This window comes from Arachis hypogaea, chromosome 17 (assembly GCF_003086295.3).
Source record: "Arachis hypogaea cultivar Tifrunner chromosome 17, arahy.Tifrunner.gnm2.J5K5, whole genome shotgun sequence".
NCBI lineage: Eukaryota > Viridiplantae > Streptophyta > Magnoliopsida > Fabales > Fabaceae > Arachis > Arachis hypogaea.
Genome location: NC_092052.1, coordinates 105,249,054 through 105,262,828, shown reverse-complemented (window position 1 = coordinate 105,262,828; position 13,775 = coordinate 105,249,054).

The following is a 13,775-nucleotide window of genomic DNA, read 5'->3' as shown; positions in this document are numbered from 1 at the left end:
CAATCATGTTATCAATATTAGATAATGGAAAACAATCCTTTAGGCAAGCTTTGTTTAAATTAGTATAATCAACACACATTCACCATTTTTCATAAGATTTTTAATCATTACATAATTTGATAACTATGTTGAATAAGTTAAGTCCCTAATAAACCTAACATCCATTAGCTTTTTTCCTTGCTTTTTGACTTAGGTAGCTCGATCAAGCGACCTCTTTCGACGTCGTTGCATAACTGGCTAATGCTGGGTCAATAACAAGTTAGTGGGACATGAATGTAGGATCTATTCCAACCATATCAAAACATTCCCAGGCAAACAAATCTATGTTACCTCTTAGCAAATTCTGAAGTTCAGACTTTAGGGGATGAGGTAGATATCTATTAATTATTGTATATTTATCAGCAATGTCCCCAATCTGAAACTTCTCCAAGTTTTCATTGGGCTCTGGTCTTATCTTCTCTTGAACTCGTGAGTCCAAATTCTCCTATAATACTATAACAGAGTCCTTGGCTTATGACTTTAATATCCTGCTTCACTGCATTCCTAGATTTCGCCAATCCGATCTTTCCTACAACCACGTTTACCACCACTTGGGCAGTATCATCTTGAATCTCAACGGATTTAGAACTTCTGGAATTTATAGTTTCCCGATCTTCATTATCATTACGTAGTCTTGGTGGAATAACGTGCTAAACGCACTTTGGAAGCTTCCTATCTTGAATCACTTGTCCAATGATGAGCCAAAAATTGATAAACTTAAATATTGGCAAGTGCACCAAATTGCTTCAAGTAATACCACGGTGAGTGGATACCGTTTCCATGAGGATTAATGGATTAAATCAAGCAACGTCTAATTGAACCTCTAATTAGATCAATCAAACCTTGCCAAGAGGATTATGAATCTTGAGATAAAAGCAAAGAACAGTGAAGAGAATTGTGTTTGTGAATGAATGAATGCTTAGAAACTTTGGAGAAGTAATCAGAGAATGGGATGTTAAAGGCTTCAGATGTGTTTAACTCTTAGAAAAATTAATACTTGTATTTTTCTACTTTAACTCATGCAAAAATCTTTTAACAACAAATTATTTATAACCAAATTCCAATTCTTTAGTAATTTAATTTCTCTTAACTTAGTTAATGGCCAATTTCTTGGGAAACTAATTAAGAGAAGAGGTTAAGCATGGTTTCGATTTAAAGCCACACAACTTTCAAAATACTGTTCCTAGTCAAGTTAAAAATCATGAAAGAGAGTTTCAAGCTAATTTTGATATTAAATTTTCCAAAGTAATAACAGAATCCAAGAAAGAATTAGAATATTTTCCAATACTTCTAATCATTAAAGATGAAGAACGAAACTAAATTTTGAAAAAGTAGAAAAGCATGAATCAAAATAAAGAAGACACTTATATTAATAATCCATAAAATCAAATAAAGCTCCTAACCTTCAACAGAGGAGGTTTAGTTACTCATAATAGAAAGGAAAACAACCTAAAACTAATGAAGTGCTAAATGAATCCAGTTATTGTTCGATACCTCTCTGTGAACCTTGTTCACTTATTTATATTCTAGCTTCCTAACTATTTGAAATTCAAAAACTAATCTTATCTTCTTATCTTCTTATCTCCGAAGAATAAGATAATAACTTACTCAAATTCAAAACAATAAATCAAATCTAATCTAAACTAAATCCTAACAAGCAAATCTTATCTTTTTAGAAGAAGTTAATGCTAACTAATCATTTAAATCTTGAATCTTTGGTTGAATTTAGAGCTTCCTAGGAGTAGGCTATGGACTTGGCGCTGGACTTGATCCACTGGCACTGGGCTTTGAGAAATTTTGGACCACTAGGAATCGGAAATTCACTTGGAGCTGGGCTCTGGGATTGGGCGTTGGGCGCCTAGTACATTGGAGTTAGGTGGCGATGGGTGCCACCTTTGGGAGTTGGGCACCAGCCCATTTTGGTTCTCCCAGGCACGAAGGTGCTAGGCTTGGAAGGCAAGGAGTTGGACACCCATTGGGGTGCTAGGCTTGGGAGCAGGGGCATCGGGCTTGGAGCAGAGGCACTGAGCTTGGAGCAAGGGCGCTGGGCTTGGTCTCTTCAAGCCTGGCGCCAGCCTTGTGTTTTCTCCTTGGAAGTGTACTTGTATTTTATTGTTCTTTTAACCTGATTTCTTGAAAATAAATCCTAAAAACACAATTGTTCTAAAAACAACTAAAGATGCCTAGGCATCACCCAACGCATCCTTTAGATCGATGTGATCTTCAGTGTAACACCCTACCACACACAATCTTATGCTTAAGTCAAAAGATAGAGGTGGTAAGGTATTATGACCTCTAAATATTAAATTATATAATATAATATAGGTGAAAAATTATTTATAACTAGGAGCCTTTGTAGAAAAATTAAAAACAAAAGCGTTAAACCGAAAAGCGCAACCCTCACGTCAACGTTAGCGTAATCGAAGCAAAATAAGAGTAAGCTAAACACGGCTAATTTCTAAAGAGTTCCAAGATACAAATAACAAAGCTTATGACTTGGCTCACGAAGGTAAACTGGCTAGAGCACATAAGCATATATACAGATATACATGAGAGTTCCCAAAAGAGCCCAAAATACAGAGTTTACAGAACCTGTTTCTCCAAAATAACCTCTAAGAGGAATAATACATCACATATATATATATATATATATATATATATATATATATATATAAGTAGTGGAGAAAATAAGTATCTACATATAAACATTATAACCAAAAGTAAAGTCCCAAAGGAAAGAAGGTCTTCGCTGTAAGAAGCTCCCAGAATGCCTCAGCGAGATGTCTCAGTCTTGCATCTGAAAACCACAGAATATGCATGGAGTGAGAACCAGAGGTTCTCAGCATGGTAATAGTGCCCATATCTCTAACATATAATATCCTGAGAAAGCCTAAAGCAATCCTAGAACTTCGACACTCAAATTATAAAACTTAAAGGTAATAAATTGTAAATCATAAGTAGGGTAGGTCGTCTAAGGTTTTAAATCTTAACTAAACTCTAACTAAAACCTTCTGTCATCTACTTTCCTCCAAAACCTCCAACTCCGGTGGAACCACACAGACAAGCAACCAGACAATGGCAAACACAAGTCAAATACAATTACAGCATGTAACAAATATTGTAGGTAAGCATAGATTATCAATTAAGCAATCCCAAGAAATGCAAACTCAAGCAAAATAGACAAATGCATATGATGAATACCTGTCCTTTGGCTGATGATATCATCTATCGGTTATATAGCCAATCCGACACGTCATGGTCGCTAAACATGGACTGAAACACCCATTGCGGAGCAAGTGGGTTTGAGCTACAACCCCCTTGCTACTACCCACTCAACCCAGAGCCAGTGGAATAACCACTACTGCAGCTACTACCCAGGTAGGTGTTTAAAAGCTCAACCTGGAGCAAGTGGAATAACTACTACTGCTGCTACTATCCAGGCGTCACAATCACTGACCTGGAGCAAGCGGGACGAACCACCATCCTTGCTACTGCCCAAGGTCTCAAACATACATTCATTCAGTTTAATCAAGCATCATTGTTATCAAATCTCAAACATTAACCTGGAGCAAGCGGAACGAACCACCATCCTTTCTACTACCCAGGTATCACAAACATACATTCATTTAAAACTCCATAATTAAATTCATTTTTCATAATACTTCTTCTCTATCTCATACTTGGAGCAAGCGGACATCGCCACTGCCTACTACCCGGGGCCACAATCACATTTATTTACAAACCAGCATCCCCATTAAACTTTTCAACTTACATCACCCCTTTACAATCTTTCTTCACTCGGAAGTTATTATCCTCTCAATGTTCAACTCCCTTTCTATAATTAAATTTAAGTTTAGGATATTGGAGAATAAAAATAGAGGTTTAGAAGTTCGAAATTAAGCTTTAAATCACAAGATTCATGTTTGCTGAAATAGGGGCCTGAAAAGAGAGGAAAATTGATGGTTTAGAGGTTATAGTAAACTCTCATTACAAGTATAGTTACTAAACCAAGCAATCAAACTTTCTTACAAATGTTTTTGGTTGTCACAAGTAACAAACCCCTTTTTAAATTGATAACCGAGTATTTAAACCTCGGGTCGTCTTCTCAAGGAATTGCAGGGAGGTGTTCTTATTATTGGTTATGAGTTTGTAAATTGGGGGGTTTTTAATGTATAAGATAAAAAGCGAGAATAGTAGATGGCAAGAAAATAAATTGTATTAAATTAAATAGATAATAAAACTCTTGGCAAGGTATGAAAACTGAAAGTCCTATCCTGGTTATCCTTATCAATTGTAATGAGAATTGGATTTTTCTCCCACTTTTGTTAACCTCTAACTACGAAGGTAAGTTAAGTGGATGAATTAATTCTGATTCCTCAAGTCCTAGTCTTTCCTTGGGAAAAGTTAGAGTTAGTGGAACTCGAATTAATTCTTGAAGATTTCCAATTTTCAATTAACAATGAGTTTGATAACTCAAAAGTCTCCAATGATTCAACCAAAGCCAAAAGGAAAAAATCAAAATTATTTATATAATAAATAAAAGAAAGCAATCATAATTCTGAAATACCTCAATTAGCACTAATAAAGATATCAAATGTAACATGGAAGAGTTCATAAATTAAATTAGGAAAATAAATAAAAAGAACATTGAACCTCTGATGAAGAAGAAATAATCCTAAATCCTAAAACTAAATCCTAAGAGAGAGGAGAGAACCTCTCTCTCTAAAAACTACATCTACTCCTAAAATTGTGAATTGTGAGCTTTTTTATAAATGGATGCATTCCCCCACTTTATAGCTCTAATATGTGTTTTCTGGGCCACAAACTGGGTCGAAAACAGTCCAGAAATCGCTGGAGAAGAAATCTGCCACGCTGGTTTTTCGCCACTGCGACGCGTCTGCGTGGATCACGCGACCGCGTCACCTAGCTTTAGGGCAACTATAGCATATTATATATCAAATCGAAGCTCCAGACGTTAGCTTTCCAATTCAACTGAAACCGCGTCGTTTGGACCTCTGTAGCTCAAGTTATGACCGTTTTAGTGCGAGAGGGTTAGGCTGACAACTTTGCAGTTCCTTCAACTTCTTGTATTCCTTCCACTTTTGCATGCTTCCTTTCCATCCTCTAAGCCATTCCTACCCTATAATCTCTGAAAACACTTAATACACATATCAAGACATCGAATGGTAATAAGAGAGGATTAAAATTAGCTAAATTAAGATCAAAGAAGCATGTTTTCAATCATAGCACAAAATCAGGAAGGAAAATATAAAACATGCGAATTGTATGAATAAGTGGGTGAAAGATTGATAAAATACACTCAATTGAGTACAAGATAAACCATAAAATAGTGGTTTATTAACCTCCCCACACTTAAACATTAGCATGTCCTCATGCTAAGCTCAAGAGAAGCTATAAAAGTGAAGAGGGATGGTAGAATGTATGAAATGCAACCTATGAATGTAACTACATGCAAAAATATTTCTACCTACTTGGTTAAAAGTAAATAAGATTTTCAAGACAAACATAAATCAGATTTCACTAATTCAAATCATACAATAAAAAGCAAGTAAACTTGTAAGAAGATAGCACATGAAAGCAGGGAACATAGAATTAAGCACTGAACCCTTACTGGTAGTGTATATCACTCTAACTCTCAAGTGTCTAGGGTTAATCACTCTACTCTCCTCTAGTCATGCTTTCTAAACTTTGTTCTTCATCTAACCAATCAACAAAAATTTAATGTACCAATGCAAACATCATGAGGTCTTTTCAAGGTTATAATGGGGCTAAGGTAAGGGTGAGGGTATATATATGGCTAAGTGAGCTATAAATTGAATCTTTAATTAACCTAAACTTTCACCTAACATACATATACTCTATATAATTCTAATTCATGCCTAGCTACCCAAAATTCTCACTTTTGCATCACATACTCATGTATCAACTTTTCTTTAACTTTATCACATATGCATTGATTTTTTCATTAACTTAACATTGGGGTAATTTTGTCCCCTTATTTAATTTGCTCTTTTTCTTTTCTTTTTCTCTTTTTTTTTTTAGAGAGACATAAAAACTAGAATAACATATCAATGCATATGGAATTTTTAATTTTCTGTTTTACATGAGTAGGTACCCAAATTTTTCAATATTCAAAATTAGAAACATGATACATTTCCTTATTAATCCAAGTTCCCACAGTTTCCCCACACTTAATTGTTGCACAATTCCTATCTTAAGCTAACCAAAGATTCAATTGGAATATTTAATTATTTTTCTGCTTAAGGCTAGTGATGTGGTAAAATACAGAACAAATGGGGATTAAAAGGCTCAAAGTGGCTGACAAGGGTGATTTAAAGGGTAGGCTTATTTGGGATAAGTGAGCTAAAATCAAACAATGGCCTCAATCATATGCAAGCATGTAAATACACTAAATAATGGACATATAGATTGGAACAAAATATAGATTAAAATCATAGAGAAGGAAACACACAGGAATAAAATATTTATGGTTAAATAATGTAACCATATAAATAAGCTCAAATCTCACAGGTTGTGTGTTCTTTAGCTCAAAAATCATGTTCCAAATACAACTTCCAAACAAGTTTTAACATAAAAAAATTTTTTTCAATTTAAATTAGTGAAATTTTTCAAAAATAGAGTTACTTTAACCAAGTAGTAACTAAATGCACAAAATCAAATAAACATGCAATCAAATATGCAGATGTAACAATGAACAAATAAAGAAAATAAGATTATTGGTGTTGAAAAGAAGGTAACTAACCCCTGGAAGTTGGTATCGACCTCCCCACACTTAAAGATTGCACCGTCCTCGGTGCATGCGAAGATGTGCAAGTGGATGGGGGTTGTGGGTCCTCAGCTGGTGCTCCCTTTTTTCCTTTCCCTGCCGGTGGTTTGGGAGTAGCTTTCTTTTTACCTTTCTTGGTGGCCATCCTGAAAAGGGGAGAAGAAAGTAACTTAAATTCAAAGGGATAGAGAAAGGAAGAGAATAGGAGAGGTGGTAATTAATACACATTAAAAGATAAATGATGTTGACACATGGTCATGACTACATGTGAAAAATCATAAACGGGAATATAGCAGTGCATATGAAGACAATTAAATGCAAGGTGTTTATTGGCATGCAGGCAAAGGCATGAGTAGCATAGATCAAGTATTTAATGTCCAATTTAAATTACCAAGTCTTTCATACTAACGACCTATTTGTAAGAACAATTATATTAAATTAATAAAATATAAAAAGGGAATTTGTGAAAAACAGGCATCAGAATAGTAGAATGGAATAACCTAGAAAAATGCATAATGCCATATGAACTTTTTCACAAACACATAGCATGCATGGTAAATAAGCTATTGAAATTATTAAATTGAACATGCAAGCAACCCTCTAAAAAGTATAATTGTCAAACAAATCTTGAATAATCCACAAAAATATAAAAATAATGACCCAAATAAATTTCGAACACCAATAAAAATAATGCAATGAATGAAAGTATGCAAATAAATTAAATAAAATAGAATGGAAGTGAAAAGAGATGAAGAAGAAGAAAGTAAGAAAAGGACGAAAAAAGAATAAGAAAAGATAGAAAAATTAGGATTAGAGAAGAAAAGATAAGAAAATTGGCTGATCTGGATATTCTGTGCGCCGCTTGTGACGCGGACGCGTGAGTGACGCGGTCGCGCGGATAGCGCTTCTATGAAATGACGCGGACGCATCATCCACGCGGTCGCGTGGATCGATCTGTGCCATTAGTGCGAGGGTAGCCGCGCGGTCGCATAATTTTCTGTTTGAAGCTCATATTGCCAAATGTTAGGGTGACGCGGTCGCGTGGGGACGCGATCGCGTGGTGGACCAATATTGGGATATGACGCGAACGCGTGGGGTACGCGTTCGCGTGGTAAGGTCTGTGCGTCTAGCGCCAGTCTAGCATCACTCCAGCTCATCTTTCGGCCATGCACCCTTTTGACGTTGATTTTCAGATCACACGGCCGCGTGGGTGACGCGGTCGCGTGGGGTCAAATTAGGCTAAAGGCGCACCTCCAGCCACGCTCTCGCGTGACTTTCTGTTCGTTCTCTTTTCTTCCCATTGCACTGGTGACGCGGACGCGTCACCGACGCTGCCGCGTCGCGTGCGTGCTTTTTTTTTTTAAATCTGAAAAAAAATGCAGAATGCAGTGTTAATATGAATGTGATGCAAAACTCCATGTTCAATATAATAAAATAAAACTCGAAACAAATAAAACTAAATAAAAATGAAAAAGGAACGATCATACTATGGTGGGTTGTCTCCCACCTAGCACTTTTAGTTAGAGTACTTAAGTTGGACATTTGGTGAGCTCCTTGTTATGGCGGCTTATGCTTGTATTCATCCAGGAATCCCACCAGTGTTTGTACGTCCAGTGACCTCCGGGGTCCCAAACTAGGCATGTAAAGCCCTTAAGAAGTTTCAAACAGATTCTTAGGCTCTCGGGGTGACAAATGTCAGAGCAGATTCCAGGATCCCAAATCTTGCTTTTACACCCATTTTTGTTGGGATTTGTATTTTTTCAGCCAGGTGATAAGTAATTTGAATTCTCATTGTGGCTACCAAACAGCTTCCTAGACCCATTCAATTGAGCTCTACACCAACCTTTGCGTTTAAACTTAAGGCTTCCAACCATAATGAACCTTACAGGACAATTCTTACCACTGACCATCTTCTTCTTACTCTTTATGCCACAAAGAGCTCTAAGTTGACCATTCGTCTCCAGTAGCCCATATTCAAGTGGAATTAGAAAGCTAAGGGATATGAATTTTACCCACTTGAATGTTGTGAAGGATGATGGCAACTTAGGGGGAGGTATTTCTAACAAATTTGCAAGCTCCACTCCCTTGTGCTCCTCTCTGACAACTTCCACCTCTTTGCAAGTTTCTTCAATATTAACCTCTTCCTCTTGGTAGCTTTCTTCCAATTCAATCTCTTTTTCATTGCTCACCAAGGGCATGGAAGGAGGCTCTGTGACTGGACTTTCCAATGGAGGTACAGCATCTCTTAAGTCTGCAACCACTTCTTCCTTTTTAATAATTGCTACTTTGTCCAGTTGTTTAAGTATAAAATCGTACTCATCCTCGATGATTTTCTTTCCATGACAACTCCTTTCAACTACTCTTTCATCTTCAAGGGTCTCTCCTACCTTTACCCGTAGGGCCTCCTCTAGCTCTTTATGAAGTATGGATTCGCGAAGATGATTCCTTCTTTTCTGTTCCATATCAATAGCATAATTGGGATCATCTTGCTCTTGGATTGATGGATGTGGGTGCTCTTCCATGGAGGGTGGTGATGGGATGAAAAGAACATTATGTGGTTGAAAAGGAAGTACACTAGAGCTTGAGGGTTGAATATTGGAGGTAGAGGGTTGGTTCATGCGGGATATAAGATTTTGGAGTGTAGAGGTGAGACCAATGATGTTAGAGATGAGTGTATTGTTATCCAATGGAGGTTGGGGTGGATCTATGTATGGCTCATTCGGTTCATAGGGTGGTTGGTATGGTGGATGTGGGTTAGGGTCATATGGAGGTGAATGGCGGAAAGGGGCTTGTGAGTATGGTAGTCCAAAGTCATCTTGAGGAAAGGGTTCATAGGCATATGGTGGTGGTTGTTGATAGTCCATTGGAGGTGGTTGTTGCCATGAGGGTTGATCAAATCCTTGTGGCTCCTCCCATCTTTGATTGTTCCAACATTGATGCCTGTTCTCATTGTAATTTCTTCTTCCTGCAACATAATTGTAACCAGACTCATAGCCAAAGGGGTGAGAGTTCATAGTAGCAAATAAAAATTAAAAACAAAAATAAAAACAAATTTAAATTAAAAGATTATTTAAATTTTGAATTTGAAAATTAGATTTTGAAATTTGAAAATTAAATTTTTGAAATTTGAAATTTGAATTTTTGTATTTTAAATTTTTGAAATTTGAAATTTGAAAATTAAAATTTGAAATTTGAAATTTGAGTTTTAAATTTTGAATTTTTGAATTTAATGAGGAAAGAGAAAAACAATAAAATGACGCCAAACTTAAAATTTTTAGATCAAAACGAAGAAAACAACTAAGAACAACTTGAAGGTCAAGATGAACACAAAGAACAACTTGAAGATCAAGATGAACACCAAGAAAAAAAACTTTTGAAAAAATTTTTAATAACTAAATAAAAACCAATAACCTCTTAATTTACGAAAAAGAAAAAAATAAAAACAAAAATAAAAACAAATAAACAAGCAAAAAGCAAATATTTACACTAACCAATAATAAGGCACACGTTTGCAATTCCCCGACAACGGCGCCATTTTGAAAAGAGAGGAAGATTGATGGTTTAGAGGTTATAGTAAACTCTCGTTGCAAGTATAGTTACTAAACCAAGCAATCAAACTTTCTTACAAACGTTTTTGGTTGTCACAAGTAACAAACCCCTTTTTAAATTGATAACCGAGTATTTAAACTTTGGGTCGTCTTCTCAAGGAATTGCAGGGAGGTGTTCTTATTATTGGTTATGAGTTTGTAAATTTGGGGGTTTTTAATGTATAAGATAAAAAGCGAGAATAGTAAATGGCATGAAAATAAATTGTATTAAATTAAATAGATAATAAAACTCTTGGCAAGGTATGAAAACTGAAAGTCCTATCCTGGTTATCCTTATCAATTGTAATGAGAATTGGATTTTTCTCCCACTTTTGTTAACCTTTAACTATGAAGGTAAGTTAAGTGGATGAATTAATTCTGATTCCTCAAGTCCTAGTCTTTCCTTGGGAAAAGTTAGAGTTAGTGGAACTCGAATTAATTCTTGAAGAATTCCAATTTTTAATTAACAATGAGTTTGATAACTCAAGAGTCTCCAATGATTCAACCAAAGCCAAAAGGGAAAAATCCAAATTATTTATATAATAAATAAAAGAAAGCAATCATAATTCTGAAATACCTCAATTAGCACTAATAAAGATATCAAATGTAACATGGAAGAGTTCATAAATTAAATTAGGAAAATAAATAAAAAGAACATTGAACCTGTGATGAAGAAGAAATAATCCTAAATCCTAAAACTAAATCCTAAGAGAGAGGAGAGAACCTCTCTCTCTAAAAACTACATCTACTCCTAAAATTGTGAATTGTGAGCTTTTTTTATGAATGGATGCATTCTCCCACTTTATAGCCTCTAATATGTGTTTTCTGGGCCGCAAACTGGGTCGAAAACAGCCCAGAAATCGCTGGAGAAGAAATCTGCCACGCTGGTTTTTCGCCACTGCGACGCATCCGCGTAAATCACGCAACCGCGTCGCCTATCGTCAAGGCAACTATGGCATATTATATATCAAATCGAAGCCCCGGACGTTAGCTTTCTAACGCAACTGGAACTGCATCGTTTGGACCTCTGTAGCTCAAGTTATGACCGTTTTAGTGCGAGAGGGTCAGGCTGACAGCTTTGCAGTTCCTTCAACTTCTTGTATTCCTTCCACTTTTGCATGCTTCCTTTCCATCCTCTGAGCCATTTCTGCCCTGTAATCTCTGAAATCACTTAACACACACATCAAGGCATCTAATGGTAATAAGAGAGGATTTAAACATATGGAACTTAAGGCCAAAGAAGCATATTTTCAATCAAAGCACATAATTAGGAAGGCAAATGTAAAACCATGCAAATAGTATGAATAAGTGGGTAAAGAGTTGATAAAAACCACTCAATTAAGCACAAGATAAACCATAAAATAGTGGTTTATCAAGGCCATGCGTACGCGTGGGAGTGCAAATTGCCCATCACGCGTATGCATTACCTCATCCGCATACGCATGCATGCCAAACAGAAATGCCCATCCGCGTATCGAGATTTCTCACTTTAAAACGGACGCTAGGGACAGAACCCAGCATATCCACAAAGATAATTTACTCTTAAACACCAAAATTCAACAAACTCTCAACACCAAAGCTCAACAAATTTCGAAACTGAGATGAGAAGATTTGGGTAAGAAAAATCAAGTTTCTTACCAAATTGGTTAATGGGTTTTGTAGAGGATTCTGAGACGAATGCGTGGCCGCTGACGGCTCGTCAATTAGAGCTTCGGATTGAAAGTTACGTAAATTTGAAATTGGATCAAGGGTTTTGTTCTTCGTTCCCTTCCCCCTTTTGTTCTTCAACATCCTTCATTGAATTGAAGGAAGAGAAAAGCTGAAGCTCTTTAATATAAGGGTAAATGGGTTGGGCCTTGGGCCCATTATGGGTCCGATTCATTTGGTTCAGTCCATTTGGTCCAATTTCGGGCCAAATTCTTTAAAATTAGTATCAAAATTCTTATTTTAAATAGCTCTATATCATTAAACTACAAAATTTTATTTTTCTAATTTCTTGGATTAACAATTGATTTATTGGCTAATTATTCATTAATTTCGCGGGTTTTACATTCAGTCCTCTGACCATAGGACTTGTGATAATCACAGTATTGTGACTTGTTCAAAGAAGCCTTAGGTCGGATCTGCCTTGCCTTGGGAAGCATTCTTCTCTATGACACTTGTTAGTAGATTTTAGTCAAGAAATCCACCAAGGATGTATACAACGAGAACTTGCCAACTCATGGTGTCGACTCCTTTGGGGTAGATAATTTTCCTGAACTTCCAGCCTTATTAAGTGATGGAGCTAGGTTTCTTCGTTTGATGGACACCACTTTCGAGACATCATCATCTCACATATATTCCAAAGAGATTTGATGAATTTCCTCTATAAAATTAACATCTTTGGAGGTTAAGTGCCGCATGAAATCGCCTTCTAACAATCCAACAATGAGACATAAACACACAACTTCAGAAGTTTTTGTGTTAACCTCCAACAATGCCTTGTTAAAGTGATCCAAGTAATCTCAAATGCTTTCTCCCATTCTCTGCTCCACACTTAGCGATATTGGGTGCTTAGCATGAATTCTTTTGGTGGTGAAATGTGTAAGAAACTTTGTCCTTATATCAACAAAAGAAAATATAGACACAGAAAGTAGGGTGTTTAAACCATGCCATTGTTAGGCCAGATAATGTCACTAGAATATCTTTACATAGTATAGCATCCCCAACTTCCTTCAAGATCATTCTAGCCTCAAAAGTATCTATTTGCTCCTGAGGATCCAATTTTCCCTCAAACTCTAAATTTGTTGGCTTGTCAAAATTCTTTGGCAACCAAACTTGAAGAACATGTAGGGAAAATGGAGTCTGCCCCATGATTACATGCTCTCGAGTATTCCAATGCCTTTTAGGACTTGGGCTCTTTTGCAGAGCCCGCCTCCTTTTAGACTGGGCTAAATAGGATTCAGTTCTTGCCCTCTTCTCTGGATCATAACATCCTTCATCACGTTGGTGAGACTCCATCCTATCCTGCCTCCTTTTCAGACTGGGCTGAACAAGATTCAGGCCTTGCCCTTTTCTGTGGATCACGACGTCCTTTTTCACGTCAGGGAGACTCCCTCCTATTCCTTTGAGATGAGAGGTAACGACGACGATCATCCTCCTGATGTTGTCTTTGCCCCGCTTCAGGGTTCTCCTATCATGACTATTATGCCCAATCTCTTATTGTTTGACTTTGAAACTGATATTATTGAGACAACGATCATTCTGCCAGGTGTTGTTCCAGTTCTTGCACTTGATGATGTATTTCCTGCATTGTATGGACATAATTTTCCCATAAGCCAATGAAATACCAACCTCCAGTG